The 18,413-nt window shown below is 38.7% G+C and overlaps 1 protein-coding gene across 7 annotated transcripts in view; it reads right to left on the bottom strand.

Annotated features, from left to right (window-relative positions):
* FHIT (fragile histidine triad diadenosine triphosphatase) overlaps positions 1 to 18,413 on the bottom strand; it is a 1,244,593-nt gene that overhangs the window by 729,828 nt on the left and 496,352 nt on the right. The window lies entirely within an intron of this gene.

Here is an 18,413-nt window from a genome sequence, read left to right on the forward strand (position 1 = left end):
CACAAAACAAGAAAGAAAGATGATTTCCCCCAATAATGATGTCCATGAACTGAAATCTTAAGCTGGATAGCTTAATATGGTTTGGTTTAATTTGGTTCAGTTCTAGGGAGTTGGCTTTGTAAATGAAAGGTGTGATCCCCTGAAACCACTTGATAAAAGTCATTTGAAATCATGCTATTGACAGTGATAATAGAAACAAATGACTACTTACCACTCACAGCTCAGCTCTTGTGAGAACAAATCAATAGAGCAAAAAGCTTTCAGCTTCTCCTGACAGACACCAGGAGATCAAATATTCACACTGCTTAGGACCAAGAAGTGTATGGATTAGGACATATTTGACAAGGCAGTGGGAGAAGGCGCCAATATGGAACCCAACCCTAGGAGGCCTCTGGTCATGATTCCTTTTTTAATCTTTCAATTTGTTCATCTCCTTGTCCCCGCACTGTGTGTTTAAACTCCAGCAATAAAAGGCAAGGCCCTTCATCAAGGAGCTCCTGGTCCAGTGGGAAACAATGTAATATGATTTTTATTTATGTTCTGCTACAGATGTGGGCAGAAGGTGTTAGGGAAACACAATGAAGGGGTATCTATTTTTGCCTGGGGGAGTTTTGAGGAGATTGCCTGAAGTAGAGTTTAGAAACTGACTTTCACAGGAGATCAGAGAGGATGACAGAGAAAATGGTAAGGAATTCCAAGACTCTGGGCATGTGAATGTTTTCTGTGGTATGTATTTGGTCACTCTATCCCAGATAAAAACATCTGAAGGGAAGCCAGTCCTAGACATATCATCCTTGAAACGAGAGCATGTTATTACCCAAGCTCACCTGGCTATCTTTAAGGAAGCTGGAGCCCTTTTCTCTCAGGGATTTTTTTTTTCTTGCCCATCAGTGTCACTGGAGCCAGAGGGATCAAGTCTTTCTACCTAATTTTCTACCCAATGAACTATTGTCCTTTATTATGTTCCCAATGGATGTTCAGCCAATTTTTGTAGTAAATATTGCTTGTTAATTTTTGGCTCCTCAGCCCCTATTCCTTTTTTGTAATAGCATCCTGATTCCTTTTGGGGGAACTTCCCCATATTGCAGGCAGTCTTTGTAGGATAGTAAATTGGATACCTCACCCTTCCACTACAGAATTTCAAAGGATCTCTGGAGACCTCTGGTAGATATTCTGCTGTCCCTACTCTACATGGACAAAGAATGAGCATAAAACCTAAGCTCAGCCCACTGGCTCTTCTCTTCTAGGACTTTAAGTCCTGAGTATGGTGACACACAACTCAGTCTTTCATTCATTACCACAGTGGTACCTCAATAGCCAAGTGATCTCAATCTTGATTCCTCTTCTGTTTCTAAGCCTGTGTTGCTCCCATCTTGATTCTGTTACTTCCCAGATAGCCTTCTAATAAATTCCTTTTTTAACTTATGTCAGCCCAAGTTGGTCTGTGTTACTTGCTTCCAAAGAACCTGAATTCAGTTTGAATCCTTCCACTACTGGGAATATCACTACTTTGTGAGGCTTACCATTCCAACAGTAGACTTCTGTACTTTCTACAAAGTCATTAATTCAAGCTAAAATCAGCTTCCCTATTACTAGGGTCTGCCATGAGAACCTAGAAAGAGTAAATTTTAGTCTCTCTTCTATATGATAGCCAATTCATATCTGAGGACAAAAAATAATCACCAATGACCACACCACAAAAGCCAAGTCATCCCTTTCTCAAGTTGGAAACCACTAACTTTTTTCCTAACATGATGCAAATTCCCAGATCACAAAAACAGGAGACCTGGATTGTCAATGGGCATCTTACTTAATTTCATGGGGTCCCAGAGAGGTAAGAAAGCACTTCTTCAGTGAGTCTCTTTGGAAGAGATCACATTCATGCTCACTATCTCCAAGGATTGTTGAATGGTAGAATTCTTTTTTTAGGATGCAGAAGGCATTCTTAGCAAATATCTGTTAGTATCTCTATATTCCACTGCAGTTTGCCCCCAATTAAAAGTATATTATCTTCTCTGCTGAAGTTGGCATGATTGGTGGTTATTTTCAGAGTCACTCATCAGGATGATAGAGATTATTTTTAACTGAGGTTTTTAGCAGAGGTGTTGAACATTCATTGGGCACTGAGTAAATGTTGCAAGGATTACAATTTTCCAAACCACGTGTCTGATAAACATCACGTCTTCAACATTTACAAACAGCCCAAAGTCAGTCCTCCCCCACCCCATCCAATCATTCCTTCTTCTCATCCTAACATTCAGTCCAACTACAAGTTTCTGCTTCTGTACACATTTCACTAGTTTAGGAAAACATTTGTCTGAAAAATATATCTATTCTTGACAAGTAGGTCAGAAACCTACATTTCTATGAATATCAGAGGGGAAACAGAAAAGATGGACAGAGAAGAGTGCACCTCTAGTCTAACACTCAAGCAGCTTATCTGCCTCAACTCAAGGTTTCTTCTCTTCCTTCCTCTGTCTCCTCTTACCTTCTCATGGTGAATGAGGATTAAGGGCAAGTAATTCTCCCATTTCAGAGGGGAGGGAATTCCATTTGGAGTACTCTGCTTCCCTGAGACAGAGCTTTCAGATGTACATAGTACACTGTTCATCTCTCTCTTCTCTGCTCGTTCTGCTCATGCACTAGATAAATCCATCTCTCCCTCTCTCTCTCTCCCACCACCCCCTTCAGTTCCAGTGGCCACCAGCCCTGAGGATAATGCCTGATTTTAGCAGGCTTGAAGCAAATAGCTTGAACTAACACCAACCAGAGGTGAACATACTCTTTCCTGCTCTGTGGATCCATTTCCCCTGCTGTATGGCTGTTCTGTATTGACGGCCCCTACCAGGTGAGATCTGACTCCTAATTAGGGCAGAAGAGAAAAAGTCTGTTCTGGAGCCAGTTCACTGAAGCTACTTTAATGCAGGTAAAAAAAAAAAATCACCAAAACTTCAGTCCAACTCATCTGGGTTCTTATATGTGCAAAAGTTGAAAGATCCACCTAATAACAAAGGTTGACTTAGCTTTCCTTTGGCCTCCTCTATGTGTGTATGTGTCTCTGTGTGTATGTGTGTGTGTGTTTGTCTGTCGTGTGTTTATCTTCCAGGAAGAAAAAGAGTTGGGCCAAATAGGAACTGGATCCAATATCATTATTACAATATCACAAGCTCATGGTCCGTCCATCCCAATGCCACATACCAAATTTATTTTTAAGCCTGATGAAAAAAAAATTTATCATACAAAAGAAAAAAAATTAATCCTAAATGATGTACATCTTTATTTGGTTCTGCAATTCAGTTAAAATCACATAAACAGAGAGACTAGTACAAGTATTTAGGAGGCATATGAATTGATAAAGCTTTAAAGGAATAAGATGACACTAAAGTAGTGAAAACCATGACAGAATGCTTTTTTAATTCTAAAATAACCATTTTTTCTCATGTTTTAATGTTTCATAAATGAAGGTTCTTTTCAAGTGATGTGCATATTTAATGTAGATGTGCATATTTAAAGTCCTCTAATAATGACATTATTGGTATATTTTATAATTCATATTATCTCAGAACTAATACAATTTGGTAAATTCTATACTTTGACCTCTGGACCAGAGACTAGAACGTCATAAATCCATCCAGGGAAGCCTGTACAAGTTCAAAATACTTTTCCTGCTATTGGTGACATTTTCTCCCATGCAGATTTTAGAAGGTGTTCATCATGCCCTGTGAAGGAGAGGAGCGACCTGACTGACAACAGCAGCAGGTGAAAAGTATGTTGGAGACTTTCACCTTATCCCCCTTCTTTAAAATTCTGAGCCCCGCCCCTGCCAGGTTTGAGCTCATCTCTGGAGGAGAGAGCAGAACTGTGGCCCTGGCAGGAAGGCTTGTTCCTTCGAGAGCAGAGGAAGAAAAGAGAACAGACTCCCTAACATTGACCCTCAGAATTAAACACACTTACTCCCCCAGTAGCTCTGGCCTAGAGCAAATATTTTTTTGTATCATCTTTGAAATATGCCTACAAGCTGGTTAAGAGGGAGTAAAAGCTAGACAGGATACAACTAGTGAACAGCAGGTTTGAAACAGGAGCCTTGCCCTCCCACCTCCAGCCCAGGGCTAGTCACGCTGGACAACTGGTTCCTGCAGGTTGGGCACACACCACCAGGCACACACAGAAGAGGACTCTAGGCACTGCACAGAGGTGGCATTAAATAACTGAGTCATGTGGTGAGAAATACATTTCTGTTTAAATTCCTGTTCAACCCATTTTGTTATATCAAGGAGAAAAGGCTTAATGTGGTGCCACCTGTTTTAACCAGCTAACACTTGTGGATCTCAGGCAACAACATCTACCTTGAGTTAATTTGTGATCATTTAATTTCACTGAGTATTTTTATGTTTCCCTTCTCTTCACGGTAGGTGGTTTTTCATTTAAAATAGTGGCAGAGTTTCCTTTAAAAACAAACTTACGTTTTAAAGATAAGTCAATTCTCCTAGTAAAGAATCTTATGGTTACCAGGGGAAGGGGGTGGAAAGGGATAAATTTGGGAATTTGAGATTTGCAAATGTTAGCCACTATATATAAAAATAGATTTTAAAAAAACAAGCTTCTTCCATATAGCACAGAGAACTATATTCAATATCTTGTAATAACCCTTCATGAAAAAGAATATGAAAATGAATATATGTATGTATATGCATGACTGGGACATTGTGCTGTACACCAGAAATTGACACATTGTAACTGACTGTACTTCAATTTTTAAAAATTTTAAAAAGAAGAGATGAGGAAGAAGACATAGTTGATTAAAAATAAAGCATAAAAATGAAAATTTTAAATCAATAATTCAAAAATTAATACTTTTTAATAAAATTATAACTTGGTAAAAAAAATAAATGGTTGGAGAAAAATATACCATGCTAAACTAATCAAAAGAAAGCAGGAATAGCTATCTTAATTTTAGACAGAACAGACTTCAAAGTAAGGAAAGTTATCAGGAACAAAGAAAGGCATTACATAATGATGAAGAGGTCAGTTCTCCAAGAAGACATAACAATTCTTAATGTGTATGTATCTAACAACAGAGTGTCAAACTACATGGGGCAAAAACTGATAGAACTGCAAGGAGAAATGGATGAATCCATTATCATAGTTAGACTTCGACTCCTCTCTCTCTCAGAAACGGACACAACCAGCAGGCAGAAAAATCAGTAAGGACGTAGATAGTTCAACTCAGTAAAGCCATCAATCAACTGGATATGATTAACATCTAAGACTACCTCAACAACAGCAGAATTCATATTTTTATCAAGCTTGCATGACATTCACCAAGACAGACCACAATCTGGGCCATAAAACACAACTTAACAGATTTAAAGAATAGAAATTATACAATGTCTGCTCTCAGGCCACACTGAAATTAAGCCAGAAATCAATAGCAAAAGATAGCTGGAAAATCCCCAGATATGTGGAGATTAAGCAACATAGTTCTAAATAACACATAGGTCAAAGAAGAAATCTCAAGAGACATTAAAAAATATCTGAACTAAAAGAAAATGAAAAACAACTTATTAACAGAGCTCTGTGTAAGCAGAGAGAGAGAAAGAAGGGGGAGGGGGTGGGAAGGGACAGACTGGGAGTTCGAAATTTATAGATACTGACAGGCATATGTAGAATAGATAAGCAAAATTATACTGTATAGCACAGGGAAATATATACAAGATCTTGTGGTAGCTCACAGCGAAAAAGAATGCTACAACAAATATACGTATGTTCATGTATAACTGAAAAATTGTGCTCTACACTGGAAATTGACATAACATTGTAAAATGACTATAACTCAATTAAAAAAATGTAAAAAAAAAAAGAAAAACAACTTATTGTAGAATGCAATGAAAACCATGCTTAGGGGGATATTTATAGCATTGAATGCATATAGTAGAAATGAAGAAGGATCTAAAATCAATCATCTAAATTTCAACCCATTGAATGGGCAACCCCAAGAGTGAATTCTAAGGTAAACTATACACTTTAGCTGATTATGATGTGTCATTGTAGGTTTATCCTTGGTTAAAAAAAAAATAGGCACCATTTTGGTGAGTCATACTGACAATGGTAGAGGCAATGAATGTGTGAGGGCAGGGGATATACAAAAAATCTCAGTACCCTCCACTAAACTTTATTGTAAACTTAAAACTGATCTCAAAAAAATAAAGTCTTTAAGAAAGAAAAAAAGTAATTCAATTTAAATAAATATTAAATATATTAAATATATATTAATATATTAATGCCATATACAGGTCATACACACAGACATAGCAAAACTGTGTAAGGGGCACATGGATAGATTATGCTGCCACTTTGGAGACTGACACATGATAATTAGATCTTGCTGCTTTCAAACCTACTCAAAAGAAAATGACATTCTACCTGACAGGTATGTAAACCCAAGACTCTTCCATGTATGGGAGGCATTCATATGTCCATCAATGGGAATCCAAAAGTCCACCAGCACTGCTTTTATCCTAGTATTGCATATGGCTCCCTATGCACTTCCATGGAGTTCTACCTTTTGCTTCTTATGGAAAAGGATTTTTCACGATTCTGTCCACTCAGTTCAGGCAGGCAACACCCTGCCCCACGTAGAGCACACCCATTCATCTCTACCTAGGCACATCGCCTACACTGTACCCCCAGCTGGATGTCCTTCAGAGGTCTCAATTTTTAGGGGTCAAGTTGGGTAAAGCTTTCAACTCTCCTTGTATCAAGTCCAGAGTTCTTGCTCTCAGAACAACACACTACATACACAAAGCACATATATAATAAAGAACTTGATTCCAAGACTGTGTTTACAGAAGGAAGAGCAGACTGATTGAATACATTGTTCTACACTGATTTTAATTGTTGTTATAATTGTCTCTAACCAGCTAATCGGTATTTAATCGGTTGCTTTAATTTTATTACAAAGCAGCTAGAATACAGCTGTAGCTAGACACCATGTAAGTAAATAAAATGCATTCTTGTTTTTATTATATTTATGCATGTGAGTTTTATTCTACTCATGTCAAAACTATACTCACTTCCACTCCCCTAGTAATTTGTTTGTATTAAGCAATTTTTGTGCATTTGCATGGTGAGAACAGTTAGAATTGTCTATTGCCAAGTGTAAGTTATATCTTAAGTTTCTAGGTGTACCCATTTCCATCTGCCAAATAATATCATGATTCACTTAAATATTTACACAGTGCTTCAATTACTGACATTGTTTCTATTAATTAAAGATATTGGGGTTTAAGCCTAAGGAATAAATAAATGCAGAAGTAGATACAACAGAACAAATTCATGCATACAGAAAAGAATCTGATTAGATTACCCTGAAAGATAATTCCATGCTAGTTTCCACACAGTTCCCCAGAGAACAAGGCATACCAGTATTAATAAAATCCTGAGTGTTTCAGGAGACATGGGCACAACAGGTTCCAAAGTTCTGTGTAAGTATTTGAACAACTTGACCTTATTTCAGTTTGAGAGAACTATTAGGGGCAGTCATAGAATCAATATGAAAAATGATTAAGGACCTGCAGAGTAGCCTGTCTGAAAGGGCTCAGATAACTACAGCAAACTTCAAAAAATATGTTAATAAAAAAAAAATCAAAATACCTCAAGGCTACTCTTTTAGATTACTGCATATTTCTAAGAAGTAATTTACCAGGAGCTCTCTTTTGCTTTTCCCTGTCATTCCAGCTCTACAGGAACACAGTGGCCTCTCCCTCCACCGGTCTGGAGAACTCTACGTCTCTCTCTTGGAAGGAGCGATGGTACAACGGAGAGGGACTGGCTTCCCATCAGGGAGCCCCCAGCTGCAGTCCTAGCACTTACATCCTCCCTGTGTGACCTCTGGGCACTTACTCTTAAGCCTCAGTTTCCCCACCTGTAAAATGAGAGTCATGATAGCCACTCTTACATGGGTGTGGGGGGTTAAATGAGATAATGCCATGAGGCTCTAGCCAAGGGGTCCAGCTGCTCCTTCGGCTGCTGGGATCTCTGAGGTTTCTTTAGCACAGTCACTGCACCTCCTTTATCCTGCGGAGGTTCACTGACCCAACAAATGTTCATGGAGCACCTATGGTGGACCAGGCACCGGGCTAGGCACTGGAATACAACACTGAAGACCCAGAGTGAAACGCAAAACCCAGTTGTTCAAAGAGAAAGAGGAAGACTAGATGTGCCTTTAAATAAAACATGCCCAGGCAGATATTTAGATCCTGGTTAAACAACCATGTAGATATTTAGATCTTGGTTAAAACCAGGATCAAGCCAAGTATCATGGAAATACACAACAGGACATTAAGAAAGGAGTGGCCCCTTAGTCCCAACTTCTTCTCACATGTGTGAGGAAAGAAACTGTTTATTGATTAGCATCAGAATAATACCTTTTATTTACATAGTATTTTGGAATTTCAGAGCCATTTTTACGTATAATAGGACAATGATCTCCTAACTTCCAGGCCCATTCAAGGTCTAACCATTTGCCTGTCTGAATATTACTACCCCATCAATGAATAACTGAGTCCATTAATCAGGGAGCAGAACTGCTAACAAAAGATGTCTGCCTAGAATAAACTATCCAGTAGCTTGGTATTATTCTTGTCCTAAATAAACTGGTTCTACCCGCACACCACAGAGGTGACAGTCAGTGAAAGCTACCTCTGTGAGTCTGCGAGTGTCTGTGTGTGTGTGTGTGTATGTGTACACGCAGTGGGAATGGGGACGCTCCAGCTCTGTTCGAAGCTGTCACACCAGGCTCCCTTACGTGCTCCTGTATAGCATCTGATACTGTCCTTGTTCCTGTTCTGCTGGCTTCAAAGCTCCTGACGAGATCCCCATTCCTCACCTGGTCCTCGCCTGCCTCACCTCAAGACTCTCACTCGCTGAAAGGCACTCAGAAATGATACCTCCCAATCACAGCTCCACACCCATCCCCACAGCTTCCTCTCTGGCGGTTAGCCTGGGTGGGCTCTCCATGGCCTTCAGAGCAGAGCGGTCCAATAGAAGAGAAAGGTCAATCCTCTATACAAAAGAAAGATGCATCATGAACTAAGTGTGAAGCGTTGAATAAGTCACAGAGTTTCTGATCTTCATTCTCCAATTCATGTGAACTGAGAGTCATCTAAATTGCCTTACAGCCCTGAGACTCTATGGAAGTAGATATATACATCCTCACAGCAAACATGTCTGTTACAGAAGCCAAAGACATCGCAACTTCTCCAACTGCACCCAAAGACACAATAAAGAAAGAAACAAAATACCCTCTTATACTGTTATAAAGAACCATGTGCCTTACATTAACAGTAGAGGATAGATATTTGGTTACCAGATAATTTTTAATATGGGGGCAAAGGTACATCTGTTGCGGATTAACATCTGTACGCTTCTTACAGCCAGGTTACTTGTGCCAAGGCTGAAGAAAATCAATCAGGGTGGTGGTGAAGGATCATTACATTCCAAAAATTTCTGAAGGGATGCTATTCCTCTCTGGCTAGCTAAATCTACACAGTGTCTGTCTGTGAAGAATACCAAATGCTCTTATAAAAACTTTAAGACTAGAGGAAGAAAATGCATGGCACACAGACCACCATTCCTTCCTCCTCATGCTATAGCAGACATTATTATCTGATCACAGAACTGTTTCCATTGTGTCTTTCCATAGCTTTCAAATGCCTCTCAATACAGCATCTCAGAGAAATATTAGCAACAAATCACACCTGGCATGAATGACAAAAGCTATCTGGAATCCCTGCTTTATGAGATTGACTCTATTATCCTCACTGTCATTTCCAGTATTGAGAATCAAGATTATCAAAATGTCATTACTTACATAAAGTAGGAAGGGGATCTTGCCTACAGGAACACGGCTCTGAGTGTTAGCAGGGGATTATAACCCAGACACTTTCCATAACTTTCTTTCTTATCACTTGAACGTCTGACTTTTGCTTCCCCTACCCACCCCTCTATAAAGTGTAAAGACCTCTTCTAGGTCAGAAGAGTCCTCAAGTTGAGTTCTAGCCAAAGTTTGTAACATCTAAGAGTCTCACAGTCCCAGGATGAGTGTAATCTTGAGAGCTGGTTGTGGATGCAAAGTGAGAGAGGATGAAAGAGAGTCCACACTGCTGGGGCTGGGAGACACGGTCCAGTGATAAGCAGGAAGGACAGGGAGATGGTGTGGGGAGTAAGGTGAGCAACAAAGGGGCCAAGACAATGGAATCACAACCACAGTGGCACAAGTGAGTGAAGCTGAGGTCTAGCAAATACATGGGAAAACCCTGGCTGCTAAATGAGGAGTACCTTTTCATAGGAGCCATTGCTTTCTTGGCTATAAATATAGTCAACCCTGGATATCTGGGGGTTCCACATTTGCAGATTCAACCAAGTATGAATCGTGTACTATGTTTACAATCTGCAATTTGTTGAGTCTGCAGATGTGGAACCCACGGATATGGAAGGTGGACTATGGGGCCTGAGCACCCTCAGATTTTGGTATTCTTGGAGGGTCCTGGAACTAATCTTTGTGGATATTGAGGGATGATGGTACCTTTCTTTTCTGTACCCTCCAGCCCTTCCTACCTTCCTGTATTCTTCATCCTCTTTTCCCTGCATCTTCCTCCCATTCTTTCCCCCATTCCCTTCCCTTTAACTTTCATTTCTTTCTTTCTTGTTCTCTTTCTCTCTTATTTTCCCTTGTCCAAGCTTTAGACACCCTCACCCTCTAGCCCCTAGGCTTTAAAGAACCACTACAGCAGCCCTCACAACTAGGGTGCTTGTAGCTTACCCCCCAATCCAGGGCAGCACAGAGGGGATTCTAGAGACAGAGAGCAGTCGGGGGCTCCTGGATGCTCCCCAGTAGAGGTGAGGACAGGCCACCTGTGAGAAGGAGGCAATGAGGCAGAAAGTGTGAAGAGTGTGTGAAGGTCCACAAATAGGATCAACAAAGTCCAGGAGCAGTGTCCTAATACGGTTGGCCGAAAAACAACAGAGCAGAAAACAGCGTAAGGCAGGAAGAGAGGCACGTTGGAAAGAGAGAGAGAGAAATCTGAAGCAAGCAAGCAAGGTAGCAATATTAATAAGCAGCCATGACTGGAAACAGACCTGGGGGATAGATGTTAACAAGTAGGTAGGCACCGAGAGTAAGAAATAAAAAGCAAAGTGACAAACTGTGGCTTTGTAACACTTAACACAAAGGAAAAGAGATGTGCCAATTAAATGTCAGCACCACATGAGAAACCAGTAGGCATTTTCTTGGTTTTATTTGAATTTTTTATGTTAATATCACCTTGGAAACAAAATTAGTGTTCTGAGGTTTAAGAATAACCTAAATCAATTTGGGAGCCAAAATAAAATCAAATGCCTATTATATTCAGAAAATAATTGGACTGATAGCACAGAAATTCTTTGCTAAACCCACCCTATTAGACCTGAAGGTCAGCCCAGCCATAACTGGGTGCCTTAGAGAGTCATTCTTTCCAACTAGTTACACAGTTTGTAAAAAATCATGAGTGTCTTTTATCAAGTGGCTGTTCCTGAATTGTTACCTTGGATCAAAAGAGAGTAAGTATTGGCATTTTCATATGGCAATCTGCTATTTGGGAATAACCTAGCCTTCCTGGAGGGATGGAAATAAACTGCATAACAGTCATTTACCAATCATATAATATTAGACACTAGTAATTTGTCATTCACTGCAGTGTTCTAGAATCATTAGCGGAGCCATTCAACTGCTCTCAGACATCACATGTGATCATGTAGGAAACGTGATTCTGCAGGCTAAATGCATCAAGTCTGCACTACGTTTCATGAATCTAGACTGAAAGTTAATGACCAGTGCAAACCACCAGGCTACTGTACTTAAAAAGCAGCAGTAAAAGGGGCTAATAAATCAGAACTTTAAATGGGACATTCATTTTAGTTACAGATTCTAGTCAGAACAAAGTGATGGTCCAATTCACCTACACAGTGATTTACATTGATCATAACAGCATTTTAAGTAATTTTATCCATTAATTAATTAAGAAAATATTTTATTAGTACCTACTATGTGTATGACACTGTCAGATGCTGCAAGGCATATTCAGACATAAAAGGAAGAATCTCTACCTTCAAGAGGCTTGTAATGCAATAGAGGAAAAAGACATTTTTCAGAACTATCATACAAAGTATAACATGCTTATGTAATATAAGAGATATACAAAAAGAGTGCTTTAAAACTATAGAAGTGACTTCTCTAGTCACTCTATAGGTGAAGTCAGGTAAGTATGGCAGTATATTAAAAAAAATCATTGGTACATATGTTTAAAAAACAAAAGTAGACTTTGGAGACACCAAAGTTGCAGGGAAAGGATCCCCTGTTATAAAAATAAGTAACTGGCCTGTGTTGGACGATCTACTGTCAATCCTCAACCACTAACTCCTCCTCAGCAGTCTGCATTGCAAAGCAGATGGCAGAAACTATGTATCTCAGAACACTCTTCTCTGAATGGTTACAAGAGGAGTCAGTCAACCAGAGAAGCAAAAAGATGTGGAAGGCAAAGGGATGGAGAAGCCATCCTTTGGGGAATCAGATAAGTGCACACAAAGGAGATCTTCCTCACTGTTGTACACTGAGAGGGCTGATGAGAACAGAGTGCTTAATTCAACATGGCTTTCTGTGTTGAAACTGAGATGTGTCTCTGAGTTACTATACCTTTGTCACTGAGTCACAATTGTTGGAACTGTCATTGTCTAGACTCTTGTATTTCACATGATTTGCTTATTTGCATGTCAATTGACTTAACATGTTTACATGTACTATATATTGTCACTTGCTTAGATGTCTACAGGACCTATTCATACCACACTGCTAATGAATTCACCCCAGATATGTTGGTGTGTGTTCTATTTAATTTATTTTGTGAATCTGCACATTTTCAAATATAAACAAAAGCAGCTGTAAGCCATACCTAATGTCAAAATATTTCATTACTTTTTAATGATTATGACATGTATAGATGTGCTGGATCAGTTTACTCCTCCATCTCCTTCTATTTCTTTTTCATAAAATTATACAAACAATATTGTCCTGGAAGTAACAGGTGACTTCTAGCAGGATTGGGGGATACCAGGTTAATAAACTAAACTCAATTGTTTTCTTACATGTCAGAATTTGAAATTTAAAACATGATACCATTTACAGTAACACCCCCGCCCCAAAATGTAATACTAAGGTATAACTTCAACAAAACATGCCCAAGATCTAAATGAAGAAAACTATAAAACTCTGATGAAAGAAATCAAAGCAGACATAAAAAAAGAGAGATTCCACATAAATGGATAAGAAGACTCAATATTATCATGGTGTCCATTTATCCCAACATAATCTACAGATTAAATGCAATCCCAATAAAAACTTCAGCACGCTATCTTGGAGATGTAGACAAAAGAGACTCTAAAAGTTTACATGGGGAAGCAAATGAGCCAGAATATCCAACACAAAACTGAGGGAGAAGAACAGACTTGGAAGACTGACACTATTAAACTTTAAGACTTAGTACAAAGCCATAGTAACTAAGACAGTAGCATAATGGCAAAAGAAGAGACAAACAGATCAACAGAAGAGAATAGAGATGCCAGAAATAGAATTGCAGAAATACAGTCAAATGATCTTTGACAAAGGAGCAATGTATCCAAATTGTAATTAATGTACTGACCACACTAACATAAGATATTAACAAAAAGGGACTTGGGGAGAGCAATGGGGTATGCACAAAGTCTGCACTTTTTGCTCAATTTTTCTAAAAACCTAAAACTTCTCCAAAAAAAGCCTACTGATTTTTTTTAAAATCAAAGTAATACATGATTACATTCCTGTTACAAGAATCTCAAACCATTTAGAAGCCTACAGACCAAAACATTTAAGTCCCAAGTGATTCTTTGATACCAATTCTTTTTTTCATATCCAGGGGTAAATGCTGTTAATAATTTGGGATGCATGTTTCCATTCTACTTTTTAATATACTTATATATGGGTACATGTTCACTAAGTTTTCTGAACATATGTTAACCATTTTATACATATTATTTATTTATACATATTATACATTTTATACATATTATTCTGAAACTTGCACAGTTTTTTCTAAGTATCCACTAGTGATCATGCTGAACATTACGTGAAAAAATATTTCAGAAAATACATTTCTATGGTTGGCACTCTATAATCTGAAATTTCTTTTGTCTTACCAGATCATAGTACAGTGGTGGGCATGTAGCAGGGACTCCAGAAATGCTTAAGGATAGGTCGGCAATTGACTGAGCCATGAAGAAAAAGAAAAAGGCCATTGAAGCACAGCTACATGGTCTAACTTAAACTCTGGAGGGAACTAGCCCTTTGCACAACCAGTATGACAATGGAGTCTCCATTGAATAGTCTCCACCCATTTTCATTTTTAATAATTATTTGAGCCCTCAGGGCTGTATACCATGTAGGGGTTGTTAATCCCACTTTAGAAGCGAGGAAGCTGAGGCTCAGGGAGGCAGTAACTTGCTCAAAATGACTTACTGGTTGGCAATGGCGTCGAGATTCAAAATCCAGTCAAGCCTCCAAGTCTTATGGTGCCACTCCAAAGTACCTTCTACAGGTAACAAGCACCCACTGGCCCTTTTCTCATAGCCCTAAATTGGCTGATCAGGTCATTTGCAGCCAACAGGGACAGGATCATATTCACATCTCACTCAGTATCATGGCTCCATCTTTCTATTTCTTTATAGTGAACCACATTTCATCACAAAGATTTTTATCTGTTTGTTTTACATGGCTTTTTAAAAGGTGCAATTCTAGGCAGAATTTTCACACAAACTGGTGCTCAGTTGCTTAGGAAATTGTTTTTGTCATTAGGTGTGTAGGACAAACCACTGTTAAGTGAGAGAAAGGCAGAGGGAAATATATAGTAATCCAGTGTTTATATGAATTTCATCTGCAGGGAATATAGCAAAATAATCACAACTCAGTGGAAAAAGGAGCTTTTGAGATGAGTGTGAAATAAGCTATTAAGTCATGCAAATAAATCCAGTGTCAACACCTCAGCCTGGGCTGACTGGATTCATGCGTTAGAACTCATTCTTCAGGAGGACTTAAGGCCCCTGCTGTTCTCAGGGGTGTTTGTTGTTGTGGTGGTGGCTGGTTGGTTGGTTGTGGGCGGTTTTTTTTCCAGCAGGGGTGGGGTCTCAGGGAAGGCATGTCTTATTGAAAGTGGGAAGCTCATGAGAAAGGGGTGTCTGTGTCCTGCAAGGGTTTAAAAAGAACATTATTTCAAAACCTTATCCTACACTGATAGTTTCAGACTTTGCCACGTTTCTGAGCTCTGTGCTCTAAAGAAGCATCCTCTCTTCTTCTACATATCCTAACCATCTAACTATCCCACAAGGCACCTCTACCCAACCAGGTGGGGATCCAACAATCAGACAATTCAGAGGCTGTCCCCAACCATGACTTGGAGATGTTGCTGTTGATGGTCATGTATCTTAACCTGCAAGTGGCTGCAAACACAGACAGCCTTTGGCCCCATGAAGCCCATCTTTAGGAGCACTGGGAGATCTTGCCTGTCTTGTCCAGGACCACATCTGTGATGCCTAGGCCAGCCCCTGGTGCACAGAGTAGACACACAATAATATTCATTAATCTGTTAGATGAGCAAGAAATAATCTTCTATTTTGTTATGTAATTGCATGGCTGGATCTATTTGAAACCAAAGTTCAGCTTCCTCAGACCAGTAAACCACCCTTGTATTACCAGTGCCAAGCTCAAGTTCTCCTGGCTCGAGAAATAATTGTGCTGAATAGTATGCTCTAAATTTTACATGCCATCTCACTTAATTTCACGTAATACTTATGTAAATCTATAGTCCCACTTATAATGAGAAATCAGGGGTTTAAAGAAATTGAGTAATCAAGCTGTAGTCTAAAAGTTAGTAAATAACAGAACCAAGATTTAGACCCCACTCTGTTTTAGCTGCTAAACATGTGTCATTTTCATATGCATGGACTGTGTTCTGTCCTAAAATGAAGTTCCATATACTTGCATCACTCAACTGCAGATTCTAGTGTTTCAGTCCACAATGTTCACGTCTTATGAGGGACTATTATGTAGAAGTCCTTAGGTGAACCATGCTCAGTTAACCCAGAACAGAAGGAACAAGCATGAGGATGTAATATTGGTGAAATATGAATTGAACAACAGTTAGAAATGGATTACCATGGTGGTAAAATCCTGGAAAGAGCAAGGAAGTGTTAATTCTGGAGTGTCTTCAGAAAACATTGGCTTGCAAACTATCTGTCTTATGTAAGTTGGTTTTTAGCTTGTCTGAAGTCAGGTGAGGGGGTTGGAAGTTTTCTCTTAGGGCCAGTGTCATCCTCTCTACCTCCTTCCTTCCCGTCTTCCTTCAGTACCTCCTATGCACCAGGCAATGTGCTGTACAGTAATGAGTAATGCACAGTCTTTACTTTAAAAAAAAATCCTACAACACATGAAAAGATAGTTACGGCAAAAAACGATGGGTACAATGTTAGAGTAACACTAAGAGAAACTGACTCAGCCACAGCATTGGCAGTAGAGCTGTTTAAAAAGATGCACCTTAATGGAGTCAGGTGGCTGAAAATTTGATGAGGAAAGCATTCCAAGGAGAGGGAATAGTGTGGATAGCAGGGTAAAGACAACAACCAGCATGATGTATGCAGAGAACTTCATACAGTTCAATGCTGCTAGAACATAAAGCAAGAAGCAAGGAGTCAAGGTGACAGACAAGTAGGAAAGGTTGGCTTACATTCTAAGTAAGCCAGGTTGACAAGCTTGAACTTCATCTGACAGTGATAGATATATTTTTGGAGAGCTTAGGCAGAGGACGATAGAGTTGCATACAAAGTTTATGAAAATCCCTACAGGTACCATAGACTTGAATGCAATCCGACAGAAGGCCAGGGGACCAAGTTAGGAAACTGGTGCAAAATCTCAGCAGAGTATAGAAACCTGAACAAGAATAGGGGTGATAAGAATGGAAAGAGAGAATGGATTTGACAATGATTCAGAAAATAAAATATTTCCCAAGGGTGGAAGAGAAATTTATCGAGGAGAAAAAGAACGAAGCAGCAAAGAAGGCAGAACTAGAACTAAAAGTTCGGAATACTAAGGAAATTACTGAGCAATGTTAATAATTTTAAGTATGCCTAGGACTCTCTCATTGTCCAATATGGGGTCTTTTTTGACTAGCTTCTTTCATGTAACATAATGTTTTCAATGTTCATCCATGTTGTAGCATGCATTTGGTGCCTTCCTTTTATTGCCAAATAATATCTCATTGGAAGAATATACCACATTTTATTTATACATTAATCAGTTGATGGTCATTTGAGTTGTTTGCACTTTTTGGCAAGTACACTGCTCTGAACACTCACAGGTAAGTTTTTATGTCTCTTATGTATAGGGGTTATATAATTTGTAAGAGATACACAATTTGTAAATATTTCCTTCCATTCTATGAATTATCTTTCCACTTTCTCGATGGTATCCTTTTACCAAAAAAAAGTTTTAATTTTAATGACATCCAATTCATCTAATTTTTCCTTTTGTTATTTGTGTTTTTAACATCATACCTAAAAATCCATTGCCTAATCCAACAGCAAGATTTATACTTATGTTTTCTTCTAGGAGTTTTGTAGCTTTAGTTTTTACATTTTGGTCTTTGATCCACTTCAAAGTAATTTTTGAATATGGTGTGAGGTACTATATTATTTTGCATATGAATACTGAGTTGTCCCAGAATCATTTGTTAAATAGGTTATTCTTTCTCTATTGAATTGTTTTGGCAGCCTTGTTAAAAATCATTGATAGTAAATGTGAGGGTTTATATCTGGAATCTCAATTCCACTCCAGTGATCTATATGTCTTTCCTTATGCCAGTACCACCATGTCCTGATTACTGTAGATTTGTAAGTGACATTTGAAATCAGGAAGTCCTCCAACTTTCTACTTCTTTTTCAGGTTATACTGGGTATTCTGATCTCTTGAATTTTCATGTTATTCTAGGATCATCTTGTTTATTCTGCAAAGAAGCCAGCTGGGATTTTGATAGAGATTGCATACATTCACTCTGTAGGTCATTTTAGGGAGTACTGACATTTTAACAACATCAGGTCTTCTGATCCACAAACACAAAACGACTTTCCATTTACTTAGGTCTTCATTAATTTCTTTCAATACTGTTATGTAGACTCAGATTTAAGTTTTGCACTGTTTCATTAAATTTATTCCTAAACATTTTGTTCTTTTTCATACCATTGTAAATGAAATTGATTTCTTAATTTCTTTTTCTGATTGTTTATTCCAAGAGAAATGA

The sequence above is a fragment of the Vicugna pacos genome, chromosome 17 (genome assembly GCF_048564905.1).
Source record: "Vicugna pacos chromosome 17, VicPac4, whole genome shotgun sequence".
Classification (NCBI taxonomy): Eukaryota; Metazoa; Chordata; class Mammalia; order Artiodactyla; family Camelidae; genus Vicugna; species Vicugna pacos.